Consider the following 14,733-nt stretch of genomic DNA (forward strand, 5'->3'; position numbering starts at 1 on the left):
CTCACACCATCACAGATTCTGCACTTACTTCAGCAGAGCTGCCCGACCCGGCAAGGTACCCTACAGCCCTTTCAAGGCCTGGGGACTCCCAGTTCAGTCCACAACAACTCACAGTAAATGGTATGGCTAGGAAGAACATTAAACTTTAACAAACTGGACCACTGGATCCAGTGACCGCTGCAGGCAGAGGACCATCGTTCCTTTATTCCTCCATCACTCTAGTCCTATTCATGATGATATTGTTTTCAATTTGAGAAAGAGAAATCAAAACTGTCAGAAAAACTGCATTTGATATCAATAAAACTAAGCGGTAGCACCTTAATCAACATTAATCTGTGTGATCAGTTGACATCAGTGAGCTATTTTTTACATGAGAAACGCCCAGAGAAGAAAACAAGCTTTTTAATGGTAGTGTAGGTAGTATTTTGCGTATAAATCTGCTCAGGATTTGTGGGTCTCTCTCAGATATGGTTGAAATCCCATTTGAAGTCATTTTCCTAATCTGTTGCACACATTTGAATTCTGATTATGAAGTTCCCCCTCAGAGCCCTTCGGACTAGATAGAGTTTTTGCATCCTTTTAGTTCTGCAGTTTGGCAACAGAGAGCAAGCTCCTGTTTCTATGCAGAAAATATGCAAATGCGCTTTAAGGCTCATGACAGAAACCCTGAGGGTTTGGCATCCCTTTCAAGCTGTTTGTCAGATATCAATGAACAGCTTTCTAAAAATCCGTTCCCTTAATGTCAGAAAAACTAACTAGCCTTTTCCCTGATTTGAGCATCAATGGTTTAGTGCCTGGTCCCTTCTTTACAATGCTCCAGTCAGGGTGATCAAATCCTATTATAACTTTGCCCTATTTATAACAAAACAAATCTTACATACAACAAAGACGATGTATTAAATTTCAAAGAATGTTGCCAGAGCTGAATTATAGAAAGAAATTAATCTCGAGTTACTTTCATCCTGCATATATTATCGTCATTCCTTAGCACCCCAAACAGCTTATCAACCTTCAAACTGGCTATTTACTATTTTAGCACAAATTGAATACTAAGGGTATGTAACTACCTTTCTCAGATGTCAGCAAGTCAGCAGTGAGCAAGGAGGCAAGCGTGCTCGTCACTCTACTTGGCATTAACCACGGAGTTAACACTCTGTATTCATTACTGGGAACAAATTTCTAATAATTGCCACCCTGTGTGCCAAAAGGCATCCCACACCAAGAGAGAAAAAGGCAAACAGTAAAAAAGATTTACTTTTAACATTCTCTGTGGTGCACAATGACAACCCAAGGCTTATGTATGACCTAATCTTCTACAGCCTGGGAGAAGGCATTGGTCAGAGGGAAACAGTAATGAGCACATTTTGTAGTGAAGTAATTAAACAACCTATCTGGGAGAAGGACACATAGGATCAAACACACTGAACACTGCATTAAATGTAGAAATAGTTCTCATAGCAGGGCAGCAGCCTAGGGCTCCCCTCATCAAGGGAGGTTCATCTTAAATCAAATTTTATTTTGTTTCGCCCAGTTTACTGTCAAGTGACACAGTTTTAAAACCAGAGAGTCCTCCCACTCCAGAAGAGCTTATACCCAAGTGCTAAGATAGGTTCTTGAGATGTAGCAGGATATGTGCATGTGAACCACCTTGCACAGAGAGCACTCGCGAGCACTCCCCATACTCTGAGGGAATTCTCCTTTCTTTGAGCTACTGGAGAAAGGAGCCTGCTCCTCCTGGCATGACTTTTAATGACACAGACTGTTGTATTTCAAGATGTCAGTTTTCCGTGTATGCATTAAATATGCCTCAGAGTCCCCTCTTAGGCTTGGAAATACATCCAATTCCACTTACACATCAAAGGGTCACCAGAGCCGCCAGGTTGGCAGCCACCCGGCCACGTGCAAATGCAGCGCTGAGGCTTCTGAAGACTGCGTTCTGGGACTTCACCATCTACTGGACTTATCTCACTAAATCTGGATGCCCATAATGTAGATGCAGAGGTATCCTCACCATCAATGCAGGTAAAGTCAAAAGAGTCTGGGTATCCTAGGATAGAGACTCCACTTTTCCTAAAGCAGATGCCTAAAAGCAGTTAAGATTAAGCACGCCCCAAAGCCACCAGTTCCTCTTCAATGATAAAGGGCCCTGGGTGATCAGTTAAGTTCTAGAAATCTCCACGGTAAATGTCTCAGACTGGGTGAGAAGAATCCTGTATGCTCCCAGCAGTTCCTTTTAGCTTGTCAGTGTATGAAACAAGATCTTGGAAAGACCATTTACATTCATCTTAAAATAATAATGGTGTCTGCACAAACTTCTCTGCTATACAGAACACACGCAGAACTACTCCACTAAGCTTATCACATAGGTAGTAACATCTCACGACCATTTCATTAGTGGCAGCGGTAAGCACATAAGCATGGAAGATGCAAACAACAGCGTTTTACCCTCGACTGGACTAAAAGCCATGCAAGTACTTTTATAGGTACAAGCCAATAGACTTATTACAGTTTTACAATAAGCTACAAGGTCTTTATCAATGATCAGTATCATATTTGAGCAGGTATTTTTTCGAACCATTTATATGAGCACTTAACAGCAGAAACAGCCACAGGCATCTAAAAAGGTTTACTACAATTGCAGAACTAATAAATTGATACTTGCCAGAGTAATAAAACCACAGAGTTACAGAGGTACAAAGAGTGGCAACACATGTACATAGCTTGGACTAAATATAAGAAAAAATAAGCATGAAGTGCCCAATGTATAATTAATAAAACAGAAACAAAGACAAAGAAAATTATGATGGTGCACACTTTTTATAAGCAGAAAAAGAAAATAAGATATAACATCTCCCTCCTCTTAAACCCTGTTATTTATATCTCCTAGAATAGCACCTTGTCTGTATGCTGTCACCAAGGTCATCTAAAAAGAAACCTAAGTTTCCAAATCCGGTAGGAGATAAAAAAGCCTACAGATTTTATTGTTTTTTGGTGTTTGGGGGATTTTTACATGCTGTTCATTCACTAGGCTGCACTAGAGTAGAACTATATTCACCACTTCATGAGCCTCAAAGTCTTTCCTGTTTTGTGATTTCCTGTGTTGCCCTTTTCATTATTATCTCCATTGCAATTACCAAAGAGGTTCATTAAATAGTTACATATGGCAATCGTCATCCTATATAACTAAGTATAAATAATTGATTCATTAATATACTTTTCTAAAATAAATAGGCAGCATCTAGTATTTGTAGATGCTGTACATGTATTATTCATATGCCTTCATAAAGAACCAGTTACTCTTGAGTCTAAAACTGCAAAATGTCTTTACTTTGAAAGGCAAAGGAAGTTGCACGATAAAATACATTACTCAGTGATCTTTGGTTTTAAAGAATGGGTTTATAGAGTGGGAGTACTATTATTATTGAAACTATTACATATGGAGTTTTCTACTGGAAAAAACAATTAATTTCTATTATGTACCATATTTGTCTCTATTTTGTACAAACTAACACATTTCCTACAGTTAGGAATATTATACATTTTTACAACAGAAGAAATTCCCATGGGATCTACCTATGACTTTTACAAGTGTAAAGTGTGCATGCAAAGTATGAAATTGTACAAAGCAGATAAACATCTTTGGTCTGCAAGAAACCAGAGGGAGCTGTTACCCTAGCATAAATGCATTCTAATCCATGCTATTCATTTGAAAATAATGTTTGAAACACACTTCAAATGGGCAAGAGGGGCTAGAATCATCTTCTTGACAGCAATTTTTAGGTAAACATATCAGTACCTCTTTTGGTCATGCATCAGAATTTGTACTTGACTTCAGCTGAATAACATAAATACTTTTGCTAAATAGGCATATCAATATTTACAAGATCACAACAATGGGCAAATATTTGCAGCTGCAAAAACTTAGCATTTACAGTATTTTAAGGAATCTCCTGTGTGATGAATTCAGGGAAACGCTAAGTAAAATTGGAGAGACTAAGTATTTTTTTCTACATAACCTTGAGGCAAAACACTCAGGCTTTTTACACTACATCTGTGTATTTATCTATAAATAAAAATGGTTGTTAAGTGTTAGATTTCAGGGAATGTACCCTTTTTATCCTTCAGCTTCTGAACATTTCTAGCAGATGGGCAAAGGTCTTGTACTTTGTTCTGTAAAGGTTTACAAATCACAGCATCTAGAGATTTGGTTCTGTGCTTCCTCCCGGTTGCTATGCAACAGGTCAGTGCATCTCTAGTGCCTATTTATTTTGAGGCTGACAGGGTGTAAGATATGTACCCACAACTGCTCAGTTATACTCCCCTTATAATCTATTAGCATTTACAACTGCTCAGTTATACTCCCCTTATAATCTATTAGCATTTAATCTTTTCACTTGTTCTTCCATAATGGCCCTCCTACAAAATGAACTCAGTTACAGCGGAATTATAGGGTCCCTACAAAGCAGCATATAAGCAAACTCTACTATTGCCCATTCTTCCAGCACCAGGCATAGTGGCAATGAAGCATCACCTGCTCATCATCCCATTCTCTAATGCCCCCTTAGCCTCTTAAATTTACCACGACCTTTTCAGTTCTAACAAGCATAGCTCCACAGAATAGCCATCAAGGTTGGAGAGAACAAGATGCTGGCAACAACTTGCTGGAGATAAGTAAGAAACACACGATATTCCAGCTAGGATTAGAATGAATTTTAGTACTACATACTAACAGGTCACCTCAGCAAAGCTGCTGCACATCTCCCACCAAATATCCTCCCTTTATATTGAGTTCCACAGAACTGACTGCATGTATCACCTCAAAGAAAACTAGATTTTAAATAGGTGTTTTTTCCCTCAATAAGGTGGATTTTCCCTCAATAGGCATAATCAGCATAGTTCTAACTGCACAATGATCTCAGATGTGGTGCTGGGAGATGATCCTCAATGATGCAGCCAATACTGATTTGTATCTCCTCAGGATCTGACTCAGCAATCATGCCCCAATTATGAAGAGCGGACTTTTTTAACAAAACAACCAATTGCACACCTGACAACATTTTGATCTTGTAGAATACAAGATTTCTAGGTATTCTTGGTCAGTTCCCTCTCTAGCAGCTTCTATTATCCCTTACTGTTTGGCTGCAGTAAAACGCAGGGCTCCATATGCGGCTCTGCATATGGCTGGGAATGGACTCACCACAATTCTGAATCTTTGTGACTCCCCACACATGAACTGGTCTTACCAGTTGCGCTATGTTACCTTCTGTGAATTTCCCAGCTTGCTTCAGAGAGGAACTGCAGGATCTAGCAGGATAGTTTAAAAAAGTTTTCTGACATTCAAAGAGAACCAAATGCAAGCTATAAATTGATAAGATTTTAGAGTTGGATAACGTGACAGAGATGACAGAATCTAATCCTCAAGCTGCAGGTCACTTATCTAGAAAAAAAAAGAGCCCTGTATTTCATGCTTCTGATTTCAATTTCTTTTGTATGTACTTCTTACATAATGCTCAGGTTTCACTGCTATCTTCTGCTATCATTGGTATCACCGCTTCTTCAAAATCTATATAAAAAATCTGGTTCATCATAACAGTACCAAAGAGCCTCCCAGGAGTATATTTAATGACTTACTAAGACCTAATGTAGAATTTCACTTCAAGATGTCTACTAGTCTCTCCTGAAGTGGAACAAAGACTCATTTTCTCCATCCTGCAAACATTTCAGACATTAAAACATGTATTTCCACTCCTTATGGGGGGTAAAACTGACCTCTCCAACTTTTCTACCCTCCTCCTGAGATAACCCTAGTGGTATGTGGCCAGCAAACTGACACTTAAAGCCATTTACCCAAACATGAAAAATGCATGCTCTAGTGTCTGCTTCTTAACCCAGTTATGACAACTGCCAGACAGACATCAAAGAACAAGCTATGCTGCCGACATACAGGTTTTGCTGGAAGACTTACCCAGATATCATTTCTTTCTTAAAACAAAAATATGCTTTGCTTTGTGGCTGATGTTTGTAAGGATGTAATTAGGCTAAAAAACTATTACACATTGTTTTCATCTCTGAAGTCAATATACCCAAAGATTTAGAAAGTAGAGAAGAGCCCTGGCTGTAAGAAATATGCAGAATATCTCATATGAGTTCTCATAATTTTTAAGGAAGCAAAGTAGAAGAAACAACACTACCATTCCCTTTGGACTTCCCAGGGCTTCTTCGGCTGTAGTAACAAAGCAACATGTGCCCCTGTACGCGGCCCTGGTGAGGCCGCACCTCGAATACTGTGTTCAGTTTTGGGCCCCTCACTACAGGAAGGACACTGAGGTGCTGGAGCGTGTCCAGAGAAGGGCAACGAAGCTGGTGAAGGGTCTAGAGAACAAGTCTTATGAGGAGCGGCTGAGGGAACTGGGGCTGTTTAGCCTGGAGAAGAGGAGGCAGAGGGGAGACCTCATCGCGCTCTACAACTACCTGAAAGGAGGTTGTAGCGAGGTGGGGGTTGGTCTCTTCTCCCAAGTAACCAGCGATAGGACGAGAGGAAATGGCCTCAAGTTGCGCCAGGGGAGGTTTAGACTGGACATTAGGAAAAATTTCTTTACTGAAAGAGTGGTCAGGCCTTGGAACAGGCTGCCCAGGGAAGTGGTGGAGTCACCATCCCTGGAAGTATTTAAAAGATGTGTAGATGAGGTGCTTAGGGACATGGTTTAGTGGGCATGGTGGTGTTGGGTTGACGATTGGACTTGATGATCTTAGAGGTCTTTTCCAACCTTAATGATTCTATGATTCTATGATTCTATGAATGATTAGAGCTAGCCTTAGCCAATCATACCTGCCGATCCACGTAAGTGGAAAAAGATATGCTAAGATAAAAAGGCAAGATGATAAATGCAGATGTCTAACAGCATAATTTAAAGGACATATAAAGAACTGCAAAGAATTAGAATATAAGAGAGGACTGAGAACCAAGAAGTCTATGTCTTCTACTTATCTTCTCTGTGGTTAAAGTATTCCATCCAAATGGGAGAAACATGTTTTTTGGGGGTTTTGTTTGTTTGTTTGTTTGTGTTTTGGTTTGGTTTTTGGGGGGTTTGGGTTTTTTTTGTCTTGAGAGGACTGAAACTCACCTCCCTAGGGTGACTGTTGGCTAATGGGTGAGAAAGACTAGAAGAATGGAGACTGCATTCTTAACCATTGAAGCTATTTTCTATTAATTTCTCTTCAGCAAAGATTCATTGGAGCAGAAGAAGCAGATGCAAAAGAGCGAACATTAGTCCCTAACTGAGGCCCCTGGGTTCTAGTCTTTGATTCAGGGTTAGTTTATATAATATGCAATGACTGTTTAGTTTAAAATACAACGCTGTATTTAGTATCTGGAGGCCAAGACTCCTCTTTCTCGCTGGGTGCTTGAAGCAAAGCGCTGAAGAGTCTGCCCAAAGAATCTTTAATACTTACGTGGAGTATCTTTATGACTTATGTGGAGCAGCTTCAGTGGGAAAGGCTGGGAGGGTGCCTACCGCAGAACAGCTTGCTGATTAGAGCATAGATGAAGGCAAAAATCTCTTTAAGCAAAGGCAAAAATTATCTGAGACCCCTTTACCTTAGGTAAGTCCCATTAAAACCAGGGTGCACTAAAAGAAGGAGCACATACCATCAACTGCAGCTTGGCATGGAGCACACAGTCTGACAGAGGGGCTCATGGAATACAAACTAGATGAAGTAGCCTAGAAGAGACAGACAGCAGACACGCAGGCTGTAGAGTCTGGAGCTTCAAGGGTAAGAACATATCGAGAAGCAGAACTCTAAGGTGAAAAAGGAGGCTTTTAGAGACTTTATGTGCTTTGAGAGCTAGGGGACAGCCAAGCAGAGATTTTTGAGGATTGCAATTTGGGATTCTTCTTTCTACACCATTTTGTCGGTCTAGATTTACCTGAGCTTCCCAGGCACCGTAAGAACTTCAAGTCTGGGGAATTCAGGTCTGTGTCCCAGGTTCGTGATGTAGGCATGCTCTGCACCTTAATCACAGCCTCCTACCAAGGCAAGGCTGGCTGCACATGAACTCTTCTCTCCCACGCACACACGTACCTCTCAAGTGCCCTGGTTTCCACAGAGGAGGAACTTTGGCAAACAGGCTGACTGAGAGCAGAAGCAAACAAGTCCCCAGCCCGAATGACAGGGCAATCGCATCGCTGGAGTGCACTGCAGGACTTCTCCAGAAGCAAGCCTCAGTGCACGATTTACTGCGCCAGGACCTCGGCTCCAGAATTCGGGCCCAGGACACTAGTTAGATGCCACCAGTTCTCTTCAAACGAGAAACCCAATGCTATAGATATTTTTGGAAAACAAATCAACTTTTACGAGTGGTTCTCAAAATATGGGACCACTGGTGGTCCACAAGACAATCAGAAATGGTCCATGTCTGGCTTCCAGACACGTTAAACTGTAAAACGTATGGGCTTATTGGTTCCAACAGAAAGTCTTGAGGATTAAGAGGGAAACATAGTTTTAGAAGTCTACAAATCACTGCAATATCACAAGAGAGAATGAGAGAATGCAGGCATGAGTAATACAGTCAGCCCTTTAGCAAAAATAGACATTATGTGATACGAAAAAGCACAGCAGTCTTATTGCTTTATAGATACATACAGTATTTTAAGAAAAATAATATAAAAAATGGGAGGCCACTGACTTTAATTATACTTATGGCTAATTCTTCACTTAGTTTAGTGAGACCAGAAACTTTCTTGGGAAGGACTTGTAATTAAACTTTAAGAATAAAACTTCAAGCTGTTTCATTAAAAGTTTACTGAATCAACACTAAGGAGACATGATCTTCATTTAAATACTTTAAAATCAATACTAGTGTTGACTAATACTAATACTGCATTATATTATAATTTTGTTCATTAAAAAGAACTCATATGTTCATAAAAAAGACTCACATGTTTGTATGTCAATGTGGCTGTCTATAGTTTTTTATTTCCCTGTCCTCTGATTCATTGATAAGTAAACAATAAAAACCAATAAATATACACAAAGGAAGGGCTGCTGTAGGTGTAGAGAACATTAGTAGTAAGGTTGCAACATCTTTTTTTTCCCCTTAGCCCCTTCCAGAGAATATAATTTACCGTCATCTTTTGAGTTCCATGCTTTAAACATATGGGAAGAAACCTAAAGCTCTATAATTTATAATTATCAGATAAAAATAGTGCTGAATTTGCACAGGGTGTTTTTAATATATTTGAAGGGGCCCATAAAGGCTGAGAAACTAGGCTTTCCTCTGCTTTCTTGCTATTAATCAACTTTCTGTGAAAAAGAAAATATTGTGGGAAATAATGGGACAGTTTTCCCACGGGCTCTTTCAGTACAAACAGAGAATGGCATCACTGTTTTTTTGTCTCCAGTACAATACCCTCCTATCCCATCAGCACAATTTTTTTGTATTATTATTACTACTATGGAGATAGTGAAAGGCAGGAATACGACATTCACAGGCTTTGCCAAGTGCAGCAGATTACGTACATGAATAGCTAACTGCACACTAGGGGGTATGATTTAGGTCAAATTTCTTGTTTCATTCCAAAAGGTTATAGATTTGTAAGCCATTCATTGTTTAACGCACCACACAGCTTACACCCATACATATATATAACGTGAATTATTTTCTCTGTTTTTTCCAGAAGTAATTCGTGTTCCTAGGCAATGAAGACTGGCAGAAGTTGATAATCTGTAACAAACTGCTATGAGCGTGTAATAAAGCTCTACAAGCAGTCAGAGCTAAAAAAGGACAAAGAAAATAAGAATTCATTTAGAGGCAAATTGAGATCTGAAATCCTTCAAGATTATGATACAAACCACTTTCTGGTTCACCAACTGCTCAAAATGTAACTAGAAACAAACCGATGAAAAAAACAATGTCATACAACTTTGAATAGTGCGATTAATGAAAATGGTGATTCTTTTGTATTAGTTAAAGAGAAGACAAACATGAATTACAAAGCAAGTCACATGAGTTTAGATAATCCCCCAACTTTGTTTGTGCTGTGAGAATCAGAGAAGAAATTATTTTAAATGCTCAGTCGGTGGAACAGTCCTTAAACCAGGACAGACAGATTCAAATACAAGGAACCATATTAGATGGCAGTCTGGTTTTCTTTTTTCTGTGACCTTGTTTTGTTAAATATTTTAATTTCTGAAAACATACAATAGCAATCATTTGAAATGTCTTTGCCCCAGTTACCAAGTGACCCAGTAACCACTCTGATCCTAACAGTGGTGGCCTAATGTGCAACACACGAAACAAGGGCATGCCTTGAATAGTATGGATTTAGTACCGCTGTCTATGCACTTTAAAAGCTAAGATCTGTATTAATGGATACAGAATGGAAGGGCTGAACAGTTTAAAGCAAGAGAGATCCATATTTTCCCTGCATGTGGTCTAGGACCTACAGTGATTAACTTTCAATACTAACATAGCACAGTTTGGGGGATAGCTTTTTCTGTCAAAATCAGCCTGAAAATATTAGAATCGAGCATTAGAAAAGGCTTGGAGATATTGATATAAACAGATCAACAATATATCCTCCATTATACTGATTTATATTTAACCATACTAGGCAGTTTTCTATCTTTGCCTTATTATAACTCCCCATTGTTTGAACACAAAACACACCGTGTCTTTCTGCTGGAATGAACTGAAAAATGAATTAACTGAGGAGCAGGATTTGGAATTACTTGTACCACACGTAATGGAGAGAGAAAAGAATACGGAACTAAAACCAGTTCTATCCCAGGAAGAGAAGACAAAAGGGAAAGGAAGACCAGTGAGGAGGGAACATGGTGTTAAGATGAGTATTGAGGAAGAGAGAAAAGGATAAGCCTCAGAGAATGACAGCAAGAAGGAAAGGAAATGTGAAGAGAAGATCTCACTGGAAACAAAAAGCTTAAAAGATTCCCTCTGTAATTGTTTTCTGCTGAGTGGCAGTAAATGAGCCCTCTTCCCCTGCCGAATTACTCATTAATTATTCCAGGGCCAAGCAGGGACAGTCAGCCAGCACCTGGGGAATACACAGGGTAGAACTGTACTGGTCCAGAAGGGCTCCAGGGAGGTTTGTTCCTCAGGTTGATGTAACCTGTCTCTCCAGGTCAGGCAAGCTGATCCATATGCATGGGCGCAGTGTTAAATATGAAAATAGGATAACATGCACTTTTACTCTAAGATTAACAGCCAAGAGTCATCTAAGCAGCAATTATTCATCAGGCAACACAGGCATCTGCACACAGGTCAAAGCAGCAGTTACACAGGACCTCATCCAAAGTCCGTTAAGTCAATGCAAAGATTCCCGTTGACTTCAATAGGGTTTGGAAACGTCTCATGGGTTTCAAACAATGTACATAGCTGACTCCTGCCGTCACTCTAGAGGCTAGATTCACCACCAGAGAACTCACAGAGAAACTCCTATTACTGTCAGCAGCGACAGGGCTGTGTCCTCTGCCCTTAAAACTTCAGCATAGAGTTACGGTGTGCTGCCCACAAAACACTTCCAGAACTGTCATTTCTGCTCCATTCCTTCTGCTGCTGCAGTGCACTCCCGGACACTCACCAGAACGCTTTTGCTTCAAAAGGGAAAACAAAAAGTGCTGAAGAAGCACAGTGAAAAAAAAGAGGGGGTACAGTTTTAAGCTCAGGAGGAGATGGGACGTCATAGCTCTCACAGATGATCAGAGGTGTCCTGTCTCCATGAGATCTAGCGGCTCCCACATCAGTCTGCTTCACAGCTTCCTGCAGCTCCTGCCATCTGCCTGAAAGTAGCCATTTCCCAGAAAAGTTGGCAAGATGATGCCACCTAAAATGAACAGTATTGGAGGACCAAGCTCATGTATACTGTATACTGCCTTATTTTGAGTGCTTGCAGATGGCCAAGTGAACAACAGCTCCCGATGTCATGTCTGACTAAAAAGAGCTAGCACGGTTTTAGATGGATAATTACCAAGCAGCAAAAGGGACATATTGTGTCTATCTGAGATTTTGACTGAGCCAGGGTCTCAGGCTGCCACTGCAGCTTTTCAGACACTTTTTTTCAGATTTTTCAAATTTTCTGCTTTTTAAGCAGTATCATTCCTGCATTACCATTTCTGGCCTGCTTATATAGGTCAGCTGAGTGGAAAACCATATGATCCCTCATCTGGAAAGCAAGCCCCCTAATGGACACATAAATGTGTATTCACCTGTATGACTTGTGTTGCTCAGATGAGCTAAAATAAGCTGCACTGGCAAAAGCACAGTTTTACTAATACAAGATGCATCTGCACTAAGGGCACTTTGCCAGCATATTCCATAAGTATTCCTGCCGGAAAACGTCCCTTTTTCACACAGACTACGTCTACAGTCATTATGATTTGTTTCATTTAAGGTTTTTAAAATAAAAGTATGAAAATATCAGATGAGTATTGCACTGAGGTCACGATATCTGGCTACGGCTGCAGAAAGCCTGAAACCGTACCTCTGCAGATAGGAATTTCCCCATGCACCTCAGTGGGGATTTCAGTGTTAGCTCCCTCTAACTCCCCTGAAAATTAAAGCCCATGGGTAGGACAGGGAGGATCTTTCTGTTAACAACCCACCACCACCTCCAAGTAGCGGCTCCTTTTGGCACTAGGCATCAGTGACTCTGAAAGATTCCTAAGTACTACTTCTGTTGTTGGTCAAACCAAGCCAAAGGAGCGTAACAGGGCACTCGAGGCATAGCACTAGTAAATAAGCCTGAGTAGTCCTAGAGAGAGACCATGAACATATTTTAAACGTCTGTGAGAAGACATCAAGTTTGAAGACCTGAAAGATCCCACGTGATTACCTGAATCATTAGCAGGACTTGGTGAAGCTTTGAAAAACAGCAATGCCTTTCTATACCCTTATGTTTTTCTACTTCATTCCCTTATCTTTTTCCCTCCCAGCCCATTTCACCTCATTGTCCAGTATCCTGCAATGGTGAGACCTCTACCACAACCCATCGCGTCCAGCTCTATCTAGCATTCCCTCTCTCTCTTCTTGCAGATTGGAAAACTGATGGCAGCAAGGAATGATTCTTGAAACCTGTCTTACAAAAGAAAAGGAGACCAAGAGACTTGATCTGTTAATTTATTTGAAAATAAAGCAGGTAAGTTCTTGCTGCATCATTTAGAATACCTACACTGAAGACAGCTGCTAAAGCAAGGCTTTTATCTAATGAGAGACGACATAACAGGAACCAGGAACCTGAAGCTGGAAAAACACAAACTGGAAAACAAACAAATGCATTTCAATAATGAAAAAAATAGCCACTGAAAGGCATCACAAAGGAGGGCAGCTCACTGCCTTTCCTCCTATAGAAAGAGCTGGAAGGTCAGCTTTTAATTTAAGATCTGCAGGGTACAAAAGAGTATTTGCTTGACTATTCTTTGAGTAGCCAGATTTCCAAATTCTCAATAATCACTGCATGCATACGGTGTGGTTTGCTGCTGCCTCCTTTAAAGATCCCTCTCTCAAACTGTGGATAAGGCGGCACTGCAGTTAATGCATTTTTAGGGTAAACTAATATGAGGCAGAGGTGTTTAGAGCAAGGAGAAATCTAGCTAATCCAACTCTAAACAATCTCTTGGACCTCCACATACCTGGCCCTCAGAAGTCTTTCACAAATCAAGGAAGAAGATAGCAAGACCCAATCCTCAAAATAGTCTGTGTACAGAGAATAAGGTGCAGAAGGGGCAACACATTTTGTATTTTCATGGACTATAAATGGATGATTTTGGGAAAACAAAATGAAGCAGAGGATGGTTATCAGTGTGAGCAATTCCAGGGGCAAAGACCTGGGTGCAGCCCCAAGATTTGTGTTGAGGAAACCCATTCTTGCTGAGAAATGCTACACAGGAATTATAGAAGGAATTTTATCCACCTTCAATAAGTGTGGAGACTGTTACTAGAGATGTCCTCTCAAATGGAAATTAAGTAAAAAGAGGAACTTACAAGAATCAGAAAAGAAAACATAACTTCTCCCAATTAACTTAGCAAGAACAAATGAAGCACTTCTACAAAGCACATGGGTAGTAACAGAAATTAAACTCTTTGGTGGCTCTGGTCCTGGGATACGGTTTTCCATTCTGAAACAGGTTTTGCAGCACTGTGCTTCATGATATTTAGAGCCATTTCAGAGGCAATTTAATGTCCTCATGCAGAAACGAAGAGCTGACAAAACCCTGTATGTCAGGATAAATTAGCAGGTGCAAGTGCCAAAGCCATGTGCCAACGTCATGTCAGGTCTTTCCATCTCATCCCCCCTATAATAGCAGGTTAGATTGCTTAGTCTGCTGAGAATCCTTATTTTATATGTATTTATAGTTGAAATTTGTACTTTCTGTCAATGCCAATATTGACAGACAAACATACTTTGTTCTGGTCAGTAAGACAGGGGCTTTGTCTAGGAAACATCTAGGGGCCTTATGCTCCCTGCTGACCCAGGGGGATTCTCGGGGCATTTTAGCCATAATAACATGCTTTTGAAAATGTATTTCAATGGACTACTAGTGAAAAAGGCCTCTCATTGATTCCCTCCTTCTCTCACCCTTTTAGTGAATTACCTTAGGAATGGGAAAAGATCTAATTCTCTGTCTGCGGTCGTTGTGGACTTGAGTAAAGCCGCTGTTGCTCACACTGTGCACAGAATTAAAGATGGGAAACTTTTTCTACCCCCCACTCCCCCC

Source organism: Fulmarus glacialis, unplaced genomic scaffold, assembly GCF_000690835.1.
Source record: "Fulmarus glacialis isolate BGI_N327 unplaced genomic scaffold, ASM69083v1 scaffold8282, whole genome shotgun sequence".
Lineage (NCBI taxonomy): Eukaryota > Metazoa > Chordata > Aves > Procellariiformes > Procellariidae > Fulmarus > Fulmarus glacialis.